The following is a 13,861-nucleotide window of genomic DNA, read 5'->3' as shown; positions in this document are numbered from 1 at the left end:
AGAGCATTCATATGTTTCTAAGACATACCAGGGGCACTTCTAAGTATAGTCTACCTGCACCTGTAACTTTAAACAATGGAAGCTTTTATGCAAGCATATGCCAAAATTACTATCTATCATTATTGCAACAATGACTGTGTTAACTGTGAATATCTTTAAAAAATGTTTTTACTACCCTTTCTTTCCATCACCCTATTAACTAGGGCACTTTAGCCCATGAATCATAGCATTTATTTTTGGAACTGGAAAATGAAAAGTCATATTATCTAAAATATAGTTGTATTAAGGAATGTAAAATGATTTTTGTCCAAAAAACAACAAAAATAGAACTTGCCAGTACTCTAGGTTTAGAAGGCCATCAGGGTTCTTTGCAAATGTTTGTAATCCCATGTAATCTATTGCCATCTGTTAGATACACTTTTGTAGCTATGTCCTAAAATCCTGAAGTGACATTGGAAGTAAACTTGGAAATCATTTAGTTCTAATACCATTTGATGATTAAATTTCAGATCAGAAACATTTTTAGTTGACTGACTGGCATGCTTTCTGTTCTTTTTTAAAAATAAAGTTTATTTTTTTTCCAAGCTCCTTTAAATCATCTTCTTACCATATTTACTAAAAGCAGTGATGAAGTCAAAGGTCACAGTTCTGGGCAGATGCCTATGAATATCAGATTCCTAGGAAGACCAAATTACAGCTTTGGGGGTCCAAATTCCTTGAGAGCGACTACATTCATTTCAGTTTCTTTAGCCCCATAAGCGCAACCAAAAATCTTCTTTTGCAGCATTTCTCTTCTGCTTCTAGTTATCTTTAGTAATCCTTGTTATAGCAGGTCACTTTTCATGCTTCCTGCTGTGGGTGGAATATGTCCTCAAAAAGTTCATGTGTTGAAAACTTGATCCTCATTTTAACAGTATTAAGAGAGTGGGAAATCCAATTATGGTATTTGAAAGGTGGGACCATTGGGAGGTGAATGGATCATGAAGACTGTGCCCTCATGAATGTATTAATCCATTGATGGAGTAGTGGGTTAATGGTTTGACTGGTTACCATGATGGCTTTATATGGAGAGCACATGAAGGAGCTCTTGCTCTTTATCTTGTCTACCAATTCATACCATCCCTGTAGAGAGTTCTTATCTAGAAGAAGGCACTTACCAGATGCCCCTGGACACTGGACTTCCCAGCCTCTAAAACCGAAAGAAATAAATTTTATGTCTTTATAAATTACCCAGTTTCAGATATTCCATTATAAGTGGCAGAAAATGGACTTATACACTACCTTTTCTGCTAGTTTTATTTTTTTTTTTGAAATATATATAATTGCTTGAAATATAAAAATCCCACCCCTTTCCTTGTCTTGTGATTTGGAGTATTCTCTATAACATAGTGATTCTTATCATATTCTTCGGAAATCTGATGGATCTCTTCAGAATTTGATGAAATGGGTGGAGTGGATCTTCTAAAAGCAAGTAACCATTGTGAATATCACTTTTCATGGTGAAAAGTGTTCTCTTGATCAGATGGTGCTGTGCATTTGAGGAGTCACTTACTGTGCTTCTGCTAAAACAGACTTTGGGCCCAGAAGTCCTTGTAGACAAGACTTTGAAGCTAACTTTACTGTTTGACCTTCAGTTTTCCCCTCTGTGAAGTGGGGGCCCGTTCAGTGGTTGCTTTGAGAACCCATTGAAGCCATACAAAGCATTCAGTGCTATGTCTGGCACATAATAGGCATTCTGCATCCTCAGTGCCTTCAGGGTGAGCTCACTTTAGAAGTCTTAAGAAATGTCAACATGAATTCTATGACGTTTGCCTTGCTTGGACACAAAATGCAAACCAGAAAAGCCTCTTTCTCACCCTATGGGTGGGGTATTGCTCCTCCATATTCTAATTCTTTTTAATAAGAAAAGGGTGTCTTGAATGTGGTGGGAAAGGCCAGCCCACATGGTGGAAAGTCATGTAACACAAGATACGCTTTATTACATGGCATGTTTCTGTACCACAGATGTGCACACAGATGTGGTCATCAACAGAGATAACTAGTTTATGAGCCCTCCCTGGAAACTCCTCATAGTTATTAGTAGAAAAGTGATTTTCAGCCAAGCCCTTTACTGAAGCACAGCCCAGAATTAAAACATTTCCAACTGTTCCACATTGAAAAGGATTAGAATGGAGAAATGATCAGAAGTGCATTTCTAGCCAACATGCAAGACCAGAGGTCATCTCAGAGCCTAAAGTCTATCAAAACAAGTATCTGTTGTGGTCTTTTCTTTCTATCTTTTTTTCCTTCCCTCTTTCCCTTCTTCCTTTCCTTGCTCCTTCTTTTCTTTCTTCTTCCTTTCTTCTTTCATTCCTTTCTTTTTCTTTCATTTCTTCTCCTTTTCTCTTGTTCTTTCTCCTCTCTCTTCCTTTAAATAGAAAAATGTCACTTCATGTCAAAGAAGCACTGGGCAACATCTGTTCATTATTGAACATGTTAATGTGAAGAGGGCACATCTATTCACTCTCTGAAATTGATAATTACTTTATTATCTTTATTGGTGATATGCAATGAAGGTGTTAAGCAAATGTCTAAGGCAGTAGTTTAACATAATATATACAGACTATGTTTAAGAGTCAAAAGCAAACCTGAGTTCAAATACTTTCAATCATATGGCCTTCCCAAATAGTGTGGTTCTGAGGATTAAATAAAATCAATATATGACAACACTATCTCTATAATATATATGTAGAATTATGGGCTGGCTTAAGTCCTGTTCTCTAGAATTACAGCCTGAGAAAGGGATTCAGGTGCATGTAATTTGTTGAGGTAGGGATCTCAGGAGAAAGAAAGAGAAGGAAGTCATGGGGCAGGGGAAGGAGATGAGCTAGGATATTGTCTCTTCTGGAGTCTGGATTTAAACTGATCCCCGGGAGAGCTCTGGAATGTGAATCACATCACAGAGTTGTTCTTACCTTGGGTGGCTGTCCTTTTATATTCTTCATGTCAGTCAGTCCTTGGCAGTGTGCTGCCTCAGGGTTGGGGTGGGGATGTGACCTCCTGAGCAAATGGCTCCCACTTGGCCAAGGGTGATTCTCTGGATAAGAGGGGGAAGTTGTGAACCATCAGCAGGCAACAGTTGCAGCTTCTGGAGCAGATGCTCCAATCTGGTAAAAGGCATTGGCTGGGATACCAACAACATCCACTATAGGGCTCAATGAATGGTAGCTAAAATTCATATAATTCTTGGCTGCCATTTATCCAGTTCAAGTCCTTTGCTGTGAGGGTCAGTATACTCCTATTGTAGTAGTTTAGTGCCTTCTCCAAATGTGGGAAGACAGAGTGATTTTTTACAAAATGTCTATACGCTTTCCTATATCTAGGCTTCCCCATCTATCTAGACTGCATTCTTGGTCAGTTGCCTATGTGATGATTTACTGATGGATGTAAAAGCCATTCATTGCAATCTGCTGAAGCTGGGGAATAAGTAGGGGTCTATCGAGTACAAAACGACTTGGAGGGCTAATACAGTCACATATAAACTTGGGCTTCTTTAAAATCCAAAAGCCCTGCCTGCAAATTAAGGTAGTATAAAATAAAATGCTAATGGGAACTGAGAAAGAATGCCTGTTGCAGAAAAATGTTTAACTAGACTTGAATTCATTTTCGTTTCTCCTAACATTGAGCCTATACAGAAATTTATGATTTAAATATTTTGGTAAAAATTCCTTCGGACACGTAATTGACATTTTAAATCATCCCTCCTCAGTGACCATGCATGGGAAGGGGGGTGGGGAGTTTACAAAAGACATTGTCCAAGTTTAGTTTTTAATCTGTAAGCCTGGCCATGTCGAAGTATAAAAGGACAAGCAGAAAGACAATGACAACAGCAGTAAAAACCTTAATTTAAAAGAAACTCATGGCTGTTTCTTCTAGTTCTGCTGGTTTTGCAGACCCGGGAGTGAATTCTACCCATTGGTGCTTTTCCCTTGGGCTGCTCCTGACAGCTTTTCTGTCTGTATCATGCTCCCTTTGTTCACATAGAATCCTTCTTTAACTGGAAGCACATTAAAGTTTGTGAAGCATTTACATGGACATCCTTCCAATCCAGTCTTTTCTCTTCCTCAAAATGGTAGGTCAATCCTTTTCTACTTTTTGATAGAAATATAAGGTTACATTTACTTTCCTCTTAATAAAAAAGGTACCTGTGACATGGCTTTTCTATTTATCACTCTGACCTCTAAATTCTACTAAACAAGGAAGATATATATTAACCTTCTCATACACACAAAAATATATCATGCAAACATTGTTTATTTTTTCTATTTTATAATATGGGAGACATGGATTATTAATTAGCCCTATGAAAATGAAAATGATCCTGTGGTTAATTAACACCTAATGATAGCTTATGTGTATCATTCCAATAACTTCAGATATGCTTCCTTCTTATGTAAAGCAATCTATTTTCCTTTGTGTTCTGGAAGCTAAAATGATAGTTGGACCTTATAATTATTAAAATGCTGTCCAGAAGAATGGCCTGATTTGTCTTGCTGCATAAAACAATTCATAGAATAAATCAATTATATTGTCCTCTGATTCAGAATTCTATCTTGGCAAGATGGCCATTGACTTCTGGACATTGGGCAATAGCAATGCTGTCATTTTTTTTGTTTGTTTGTTTGTTCCTTGACTATTCCTGGTTTGTCCTCCTTACATAAGTGAAATGAGTTAATGTCAAAGAAATGTTCAAGAAATCAAAATGATGACAAAGCCAAGAGCACGAAGTGACTAAGGCTTTGTTGCTTGTGGCTTGAGGGGGTGGGAGACACCACCCTCTGAGGTGTCTGAGTGGGTCACCCGATAGACTTGCCAAGGACTGGGAGGGAGGCAAAAAATAAGTTGGACAACTCTTCTCGAGGGACACGGCCTACAGTTACATTGCTCGTAGTGGTAAAAATTTGGGTGGGGATTAGGGCATGCAACTGAAAGGAAGATAATGGAAAGGAATGGATTGGAGTGGAACAGAGATAGAGAAGAGGGTGTTTTAAAAGTGGTGACTCTTTGGCTTCCACCATAATTCATATTTCTTATCTTTACAAAGATTCAAGATCTACTTTTCTATTAAACAGCCCTGTAAGATGTCTACATTATTAGTGGAAAACAAATGTTTGAATAATATCTACATTATTCTCCTGTTGGCACAAAATATATTCAAATAAATAAAAATAAGTCACAAGTTATTTCAATGGCTGATTTTGCCTTAAAAATTCAAGCTTTTAATTTTTTTCTTCTTTTTACTTTGTTATGCTGAGACATTGGGGGCAAATTCCTGTTTCTAAGTCAGGTCATAGCTAAATCTAGTTTTAATTCTTTCCTCCAGAATTATAAACCAGGAGATGTTAAAAATATAGCCATTTTACAGATAAGAAAACTGACCCCTGTGCAATGAAGTTCATGCTACTGAAGATGAGGCCGTTAGGGTGAGTCCTAATTCAATATGGCTGGGATACTTGTAAAAGGAAGAAATGTGGACAAAGAGCAGCATACGAGTACAGGGCTAATGCCATGTGAACATGAAGATGGTCATCTACAAGCTAAGGAGAGAAGTGTGGGACAGATCCTTCCCTCACAGCCCTAAGAAGGGCCAACCCTTGATTTCAGGCTTCTAGCCTCCAGAACTGTGAGTCTATTAACTTCTGTTGTTTAAGCCACCTACTTTATGTTACTTTGTTTTAGCAAACTAGCAAACCAAAACAGATACCTTTTCATTATTATTAGGATTATATTCAACATCTTATGTCTGGAAAGTGAGGAGAAGACCATAAAACCAGAAAAGCATAAGCAGAGTTAGATTTTTGGAACTGTGAATGGGCTTAGTAAAAATTCATTGAGTAATTATCATAATCTTACATGCCAGGAATTTTTGTATTTGTGCAATATAGGAATCTTATATGCCAGGAATTACTACGTATTTAGATGTGACTTAAATTGACACATTGCATGTTCTAAGTGAGTTTTCACTGAGGCAGACAACTAATTACCCAAGTAATTAATTGTAGTAAGAGTGAAGAATAACAGTAGAATGTCCTAAAGAACAGAATACTAGAGGGACCCACCCTTTTCTTGGAAGAATCAGGAACAGATCGAAAGTCTTTTTTGAGGAAGTCATGTGGAAGCCTGCAATGAAGGCTGAGTAGAAGTTAGTTCATGGAGCAGGTGCTGGGAGATGTGGCTTCAAAGTTGATGAGACAGAAAGCATGAAGATTCCAAGGCCAGAGGCCTTATGACACTTTCCAGGTCCAAAAAGAGGCAAGCATTGGTGGCACAGGAAAGGCGAGGTAGAAGGTGGTGCTGGATGGGACAGAGAACGCTAACAGGAGCCAAATCCCACCAACAGAGTTGCACTGTTAAAAGCTCCCTCTGGCTGTGCTGTGAAGACAGAGACCTGAGGAAATAATTTAGGAGGCTAAGGTAAGAGGTAATGGTGGACCAGAAAATGGACAGGTGTGAATGGATTTACGAATTAATACATTGATGGGATTCAGCTGATGAGGTCCAATAATTAAATGGATGTTGTGGAAGCAGGAGACAGGGAGGCATGTGTCAAGGTTGACTGCTAGTTTTCCAGCTTGGCCAACTGAGTGGAAGGTGGTATTATTCACTGAGATAGGAAATATTTAGATAAGGGCCATTTTTTTTCCTTCTGGGGAAGAAGGGACAGAAGATGAAGTTTAGTGTCTGATCATGTATTTGAACAACTGTAAGATGTCTAATGATAGGCCATCAGCCTCTTTGGTCAGGAGGTCTGAGGCACCAGAGCTATAAATTTGTATGTCATTAGGATACAGATGGTAACTGAAGCCATAGGAGCAGCTGAGCTCACCCCGCAAAAGAGGGTCGGATTAGAAGAGGAGAGGCCTTAGCACAACTGAGGGATTTGGCTGCAGGTTGATGAGACAGCAAGAACGATGAGTGGCGGGAGAAACAGGAGAAAACCCAGAGGGATGTGTTGTCCTGGAAGCCAAGTGAAGAGCGGAGCTTCAAGAAAGAAACAGTGGCTGACAGTCTTTAAACTACTGACTCAGTCTAACTTGTGAAAATAAGCCTTGGTGTTTCAGCCACGTTGGTGCTTAGCAAGAGCTCTTGCAGGGACTTGAGTGGAGACATGAATGGAGGATGTGGCAGATGTCATTGGTGTCCTGCCCATGTCCCTTTGGCCGTACTTCTATATTACAAAAGCTGATTATTATGAACACCTGTAACTCTTTGCTTGAAGCTTTTATTTATTTTTATTTTTTATTTTTTGGCTGGAGAGCACCCTTAGCCTAAGCACAGAGCAAGCCAGAATGACGGAGGGTTAATGCCCCCCACTCCCCCAGCCCTCAGACAGTGAGAGGCAGGGATTTGGTAACTAAACCTTCCAGTCCCTCCGATGGGATAATGCTGAAGAATGTTCTATACTGTCTCAGAGTTTGCCAGGGGGATTGACTGGTTTGGTAATATAATCTTCAAGAATTTTCTGCCCTTCCCTGGCATACTCTTCTTCCTTACCAGTGTTTCTGGAAGTCACCTACCCAGCAAATTACTCAGCTTTGAATCCTTGCCTCAGAGGCTGCTTTGGGCAAACCAAGACCATGTAGAAGGCAAGGAGATGAAGCAATAAATGTAAACTTAATGAGAACAGCTGAGAAGAGGTGTCAGAAAGAGAAACAGGGTTAAAGGTAGTTTATTATAATTGTAAAAGTGTAGAGCTTGTTTGAATGCTGGTAGAAGGGATATAAGAGAGAGAGGAGGGAGAGAGATCTTATAGGAATCCAAATGCACAAATACATTTTTCTTTCTGATGCTGTTGGTTAAAATATAAAAGGAGAAGAAAAGAAAGGAGAAAACAAAATGGAAGGAAAACATGATAAGGTTTGCATTATAAAGCTTAGGAGACCTAAGAGGTATGACAGAAGCACAAAAGTTTCCTCTTCACAAGAAAAAAAAATGAGCTCTAGTGCTTCTGGACCTTTGTGTGTTTAGGAATTCCTAGCATCTCTAGAATCCACTTAACCACTCCGTGACACATTTTTCTCTCCAGATGTGAAAACTGAAGAGTCAGTTGTCGGTTGAATACTCTTGTATTATTTTCTCAGCAATTACTTTAAGGAATGCATTTGAATAAAATGCACTTTTGGCATCATTTTTAAGAATGCATGATGATTTATGCTTTTCTTGCAGGAACAAGATGGCTCTGGGCATGAGTCATGGCTGTATGCTGGGAAGATTCCGATGGGAACCTTGCTCTTGCTGGTTGATCCATACCTTACATGGACTTGAGGCTGTGCATGGCTTTTATTAACATGTGCGTTTTGCTTGTTAGTGCTCAAGCTTCATCTTTTGCTTCCCCACTCAAGCCCTGTTTGTATTTCACATGCACCTTGATTCAGAATCTGTGCTTGGGACTCAGAGTGTCTTGGGAATAGTAATTTGGAAAATGTTTGATTATTTGTCAGCTAAGATGGGATGATGTGTTCTAGGCTGCAGCTGGGAAGTGGGCTATTTCTCTGTAGGGGAGTATATTAAAATATTAGGCAAAGTTCTGATTCTTCCAACATCCCTATCTAAATCTATCTATGGGGCAGGTTTGGTGAAAATCACAATTTTTCATAGGCCAAGAAAGCTACAAGTCATAGCACAGATCTGTGCTTTTCTCAGTTTCAGAAAGAGCTGCTTAATATACAGCCTTCAGATGTAATTTTCTTAGTGCAAAATCCCTGCCCCAGAGCAGATGTTCCTTGGAAACAACACTAAAGTCTTTCAGGGGCCAAGGTGAATGAACTGTAAGACTGATTCTTGATGTTTTCCAGGTTAAAACTATCTCTGTCATTGTCCTTGGCACTGGTTCTTAATATGTGTTCTACAGCATTGCCTCTCAGATTTTAACATGCATACAAATCACCTGGGGACTTTGTTAAACTGCGGACTCCATTTCAGTAGTTCTGGGGTAAGGTTTGAGATTCTGCATTGTTGACAATCTCCCAGTGGATGCTGACGTGGATCTATGTTGATCCCTAAATCCTATTTTGAGAAGCAGAGGGATATAGAAAGTTAATCTTGCAAGTTGCTGTCCAACACAACGATTCTCTCATCCAATAAGTTAAAAACAAAACAAACAAACAAACAAACAAAAAACCTTGCATTTTTATCTTACCTTCCAAAACTCTGCAAATTAAGAAATCAAAGACTGAGAAAATCTTCATTGATGAGGTCCAATTCAGAATTAATACACCATAGGACCATATTTTTAACATGCTGTCTCTTAACAACCAGGAGAATTTTATGTATGATGTCCATTCAAATATTTGTTCACGGACTTAATCAGATTGAAAGGGGATTTTAGAAAACATTTGATCCACCTTGTGGTGACCCTTGTAACCCTTCTTAGGTGAGTGTTACTGGGTCTGTAAAGGACTAAGGTTCTAAGTCAGGCTCTCTATATCCCTAGTAAAATAATAAACTTTCCACCCAGAATTTTGGTATTCAAAATGTATGGTGTGACCTTCAATCAGCTCTAAAAATTTAGGGGGTTAGCTGCTTCCATGTTCTTCTCAAAAGGCCAGCTGAGAAAAGTGGTACAAAGGAAAGCTAGACTAAAGGAATTTAAATCCCTTCAAACATCTTAAATTATCTGCAAACTTCTGTGTGTTTATGCATAAATTATCTAATAAGACTGAATGAAGATTCCTGGCCTCTGCCCCAGAAATGATCATTCTTTGGGTTTTTGCATATATCCTAAGAATCTTTATTTTCATAAGCATTCTCAGGGCTTTCTGATGCAGGTGTTCTGAGGACCACATTTTGAGATTAAGTTTTATTTCCTTAGAGTTATGGAGCAGGGAACATGGACTTCCTTGTCTCGGCTTTCTTGACATGTACCTTTGTGAGTCATGTTTTAATATTTGGCTCTGGATTTTTACGAAGGATATATATAACTGCATGGGAAAGAGTTAGCTTTTTCTCTAAAACTGTTATTGAAGATATTGTCATTATGTCAGACTTCAGAAAATTCTGCAAAAAGATCCTTTGGGCAGTGGAGCACTACCTTGCTCCTGCAGTGTAGACTCATCAAGATAGAACATTTCTTGACATGTTTTATGGTAAAAGTAATGCAAATTTTGCTTCTATTTTACAATACATGTTTTGGTATTAATATAAACATGTAAACTTATATAAATTTTACCCCAAATTGTTGAGTTGATCCTCTAAGTCATCTGTACCCTGGCATATCATTTACTCTACAGCTGGAGAAATATAGCATGTATCTTGATTAGCTGCTCAAAAATAAAGAAAAAAATATTTCTTTTATAAGTTGTTCCCAGAAATCAGTTTTCTTATATTAATATTTTATTTTGAGATATTTTATAATGAGAATTACATAATCTCTTATTTTTGAATTTCAGCTTGATTGAAAGTTGAAATGCTTAATTACAGTGATTTTTATTAGTCTAGGTGTTTAGTATATTTGCTAAAAATTTCCGACTTTTCTATATACATTTAATTTCAACTTTTTAATTCTCTTATTTTAGATGTGATTTAAAAAACAAGGCACCTATTTTTTTAAGTTGATAGAAAATAAATTATTACTGCTTTTTTATTATTGACTTAAATTCTTCCAACTGTCAATATCTTTTTACCATTGTTTTTTGAATGGAAATTCTTTTCAATATTATGGTGGTTAATTCAGGCTCTTATTGAGAGTTCAGCAACAAAAATTTGGAATGGTTCTGTTGTTGAGTTTACTATAAAGCAATGTGATGATGATCCAGAGGTCAAGAGAGAACAAAGAGTATTCTGCTTGCAGATTATCTTCAGAAGACTTCTGGAGTGGTTCTGCCCTTTTTCACGGGATCTCTGAATCTGTATTGCAGCATTCCTCTATCTTTACATACAGGCCCTCCTGTAAAGCAACTGTGCATAGTTTCTCTCATTTAGCCCTCTCCATAGCCATTGCACTAGAAGCCTTGCATCATCTTTACCTTGAGGACTGAAGACTGAGACCCAGAAGACATTGAACGACCTGTCCAACATCAATCAGAGAAAAAGCAAAATTGACATTGGAACTTGCTCTTCGGAACAAACTCCACAATTGTTTCTCCTAGACCCCAGCTCCCAACTTTTGCTCACTTGGTAACGTATAGTGAGTCTGAATAGCCTCATTCATCACAGCCTTTTGGCTTTGCCATCTGTCCAAATGGAAAAGTAGTTGGCTGAATAATAACTAAGTTATAGGTGTGTGTAGGAAAGAAAAGGAAAAACATGTTTGTTTTAAGAAATCAACATGCTAGAGTTTGAAAAAGTGCTGATTGAATGCTTCTCTTTGGTTCTAAGACATTTGGGTTGGTCTTGAAATGAGATATAGGGATGACTTTAGAACAAAAGAATTTTTTAAAAAAATTCCAATTCATTGGCTAAATAAAGCATCTTATTTTAATAGGAATAAAGTCCACATGAATATTGCATACAGATAAGATTTTCATCAACAAGCCACATTCTCCTCATGCCTAAGTGATGTCCTGGACTGAGAATTAATTGATATCTGCAGAATATCATGGCAACCAGATAACACTGGAAAACAAAATTGAGCAAAACAAGCAACGACAACAACAAGCAGTCAATTAACCTGCTGTTTGTTCCACGCTGTATCAAACATCCAATCCAATTTTTAATCTTCTAATTGTCCACTTCCTTTGGTGAAGTAGATACCCAGTTGTGGACCATTTGGAGGGCTGCTTTGGCCCTTTCAGGTCTGAGGCATTTAAGTTAAGCTGACAAGTACAGTCAATCTCTTTCTCACTCCTCCTCTCCCTCCCTCTTTCTCTTTTGCATATGCACACATGCATACTCAAGAAGAAATATTGATATATGCAATGGGGCTTGGTGAGTACTTGATAAATAATTCTTAAAGAGAAAAGATGGATGAGATTACCCTTTATTTCAGTCATTCTCACCATGGCCACCCAATGGGATCCATATTGACTACTGGTCACTGTATGACTTTCATGCAAATAATAAATCCCAGGGCAGAGCCATTGTGAGGACATTATAAGTGAGCCATAATCTGCTGGAGACCAGGGAATGGTCTTAATCATCCACCGTATCCAGCACAGTTCAGAACACCTAAGAGATGGACAATAAAGACTTCCTAACTAGTGGAATTCTCTCATTACCTGATTGCTTATGGGCTGGGAAAGGGAGAAAGGTGAGGCAGATATTTGTGGAGTGAATGGCAGTCAGGAAAAGAGAGTGAACATTTTCTCTCTTACCTTTCCCTTCAATGTTTTTTTTTCCTTGTAGCATACACTAATAATTATGATAATTAATATTTGTATTGGGATATAGTTTATCATGTAATTTATACCACTATTTTTGTATTCATTTTGTATATACTTATAGCATGTTATAAATAATACCCAACATGTTTACAAAATACCTATGTGTACAAGTTTTACATATTCAATATTTAACTTAGACATAAGGATCTTGTAATATGAGAAATTTTATTAAATGTAATGCCTAGTCCAGTGACAATAAAACTCGTAACACAGAATTGATTCTCTTTCAGAGGCAACTTCCTTTCTCTTCTTGGTGGAAGTGAAAACTTTGACCTAACGGAAATGGTAAAACAAGTCCCTGCTCACATCCAGTTGCCAAGAAGAAAGCCTACAGCCTGAACACAGGAACTGAACACAGGAAGTTCAATATTTGTTTTGCATTATAAGGATATTAGAGCCATAAATATGTTTTTTAAAGTTTTGATTATTAGAGATTCAAACAATGTTTACATACAAGATACCAGTCTGTATGACACTATATCCTGGCAGAATGCCGGTCTGTGCACATTCACCCCGATCGTGTGCAGCAGACAGTGGCATTGGGCTTTGGCTTTTATAAATTGAATTAACAAACATTTAATGAGAAGCAGCTTTAATAGATAGCCTGGCCAGATTTAGGAGGAAGTTTTTGTTTGTGGTGTTTTTTTTTTTTTTTAAATTCCTTCCCACTGACAGCTGTTGATAAAACCAGACAAATATTAACTCTTCATCTTATATACCAATTCATATCAACAGAAATCTTTTACACCTATTTTATTTTAATTTTTAATTTTTTACTTATTGTTTTTATAATTTTGTATTCTCCCAGATATTCATTTACTTCTTCCCTTCAAACACTGGGCTCTCATGTAGGGATCACAGTCACTATGGCTGGAGTGCCTAGGAAGAGAGGGTGTGCAGAGTTGAATACACTGGGTATCGTCTCCTTGCCAGTGAAAAATCTGAAAGACACTGAACAAACATTATTAGAGCCACCGAATCTATATCCTCTTTTTGCATCTACTCTGGGACACAGCCTCTTTCACAGTGGCTTGTGGAATCCAGAGAATTCCTATTCTGTTTTTGCTTTCTAGTCCACCAAAGGCACATAACAACTCCAGAACTTTAATGACTGCATTGACATTTGTAAGGTTCAATTCCTATTGACTCAAATCCTATTACGGAATCAATTGACATATATACATATGAAATATGAAATCCTATTGTGCTTTCTTGTTTACATAGTTTTGTGGAGAAGTTTATTTTGGATAATATTAATTAATGTGTCAAAATAACAGTAATTTTCATTATAAAGTTAGTTGCATTGTTTTGAATACTTAAAGTAATTCTCTGGAAAACAATTTTAGGAATGAACTATTATTTTATATGTATTATATATACATATAGATATCACTCCTTGTTAGTTGTAGTTTCTATGTATCTTAAGTCTTTCAGCAGATTTAGGGTCGACAGATAAAATAGAAGATGCCCAGTTAAATTCAAATTTGAGGTAAATAATGAAT

Source organism: Cynocephalus volans, chromosome 1 (assembly GCF_027409185.1).
Source record: "Cynocephalus volans isolate mCynVol1 chromosome 1, mCynVol1.pri, whole genome shotgun sequence".
In the NCBI taxonomy this organism is placed as follows: Eukaryota; Metazoa; Chordata; class Mammalia; order Dermoptera; family Cynocephalidae; genus Cynocephalus; species Cynocephalus volans.
Note: the sequence above shows the minus strand (reverse complement) of the source record.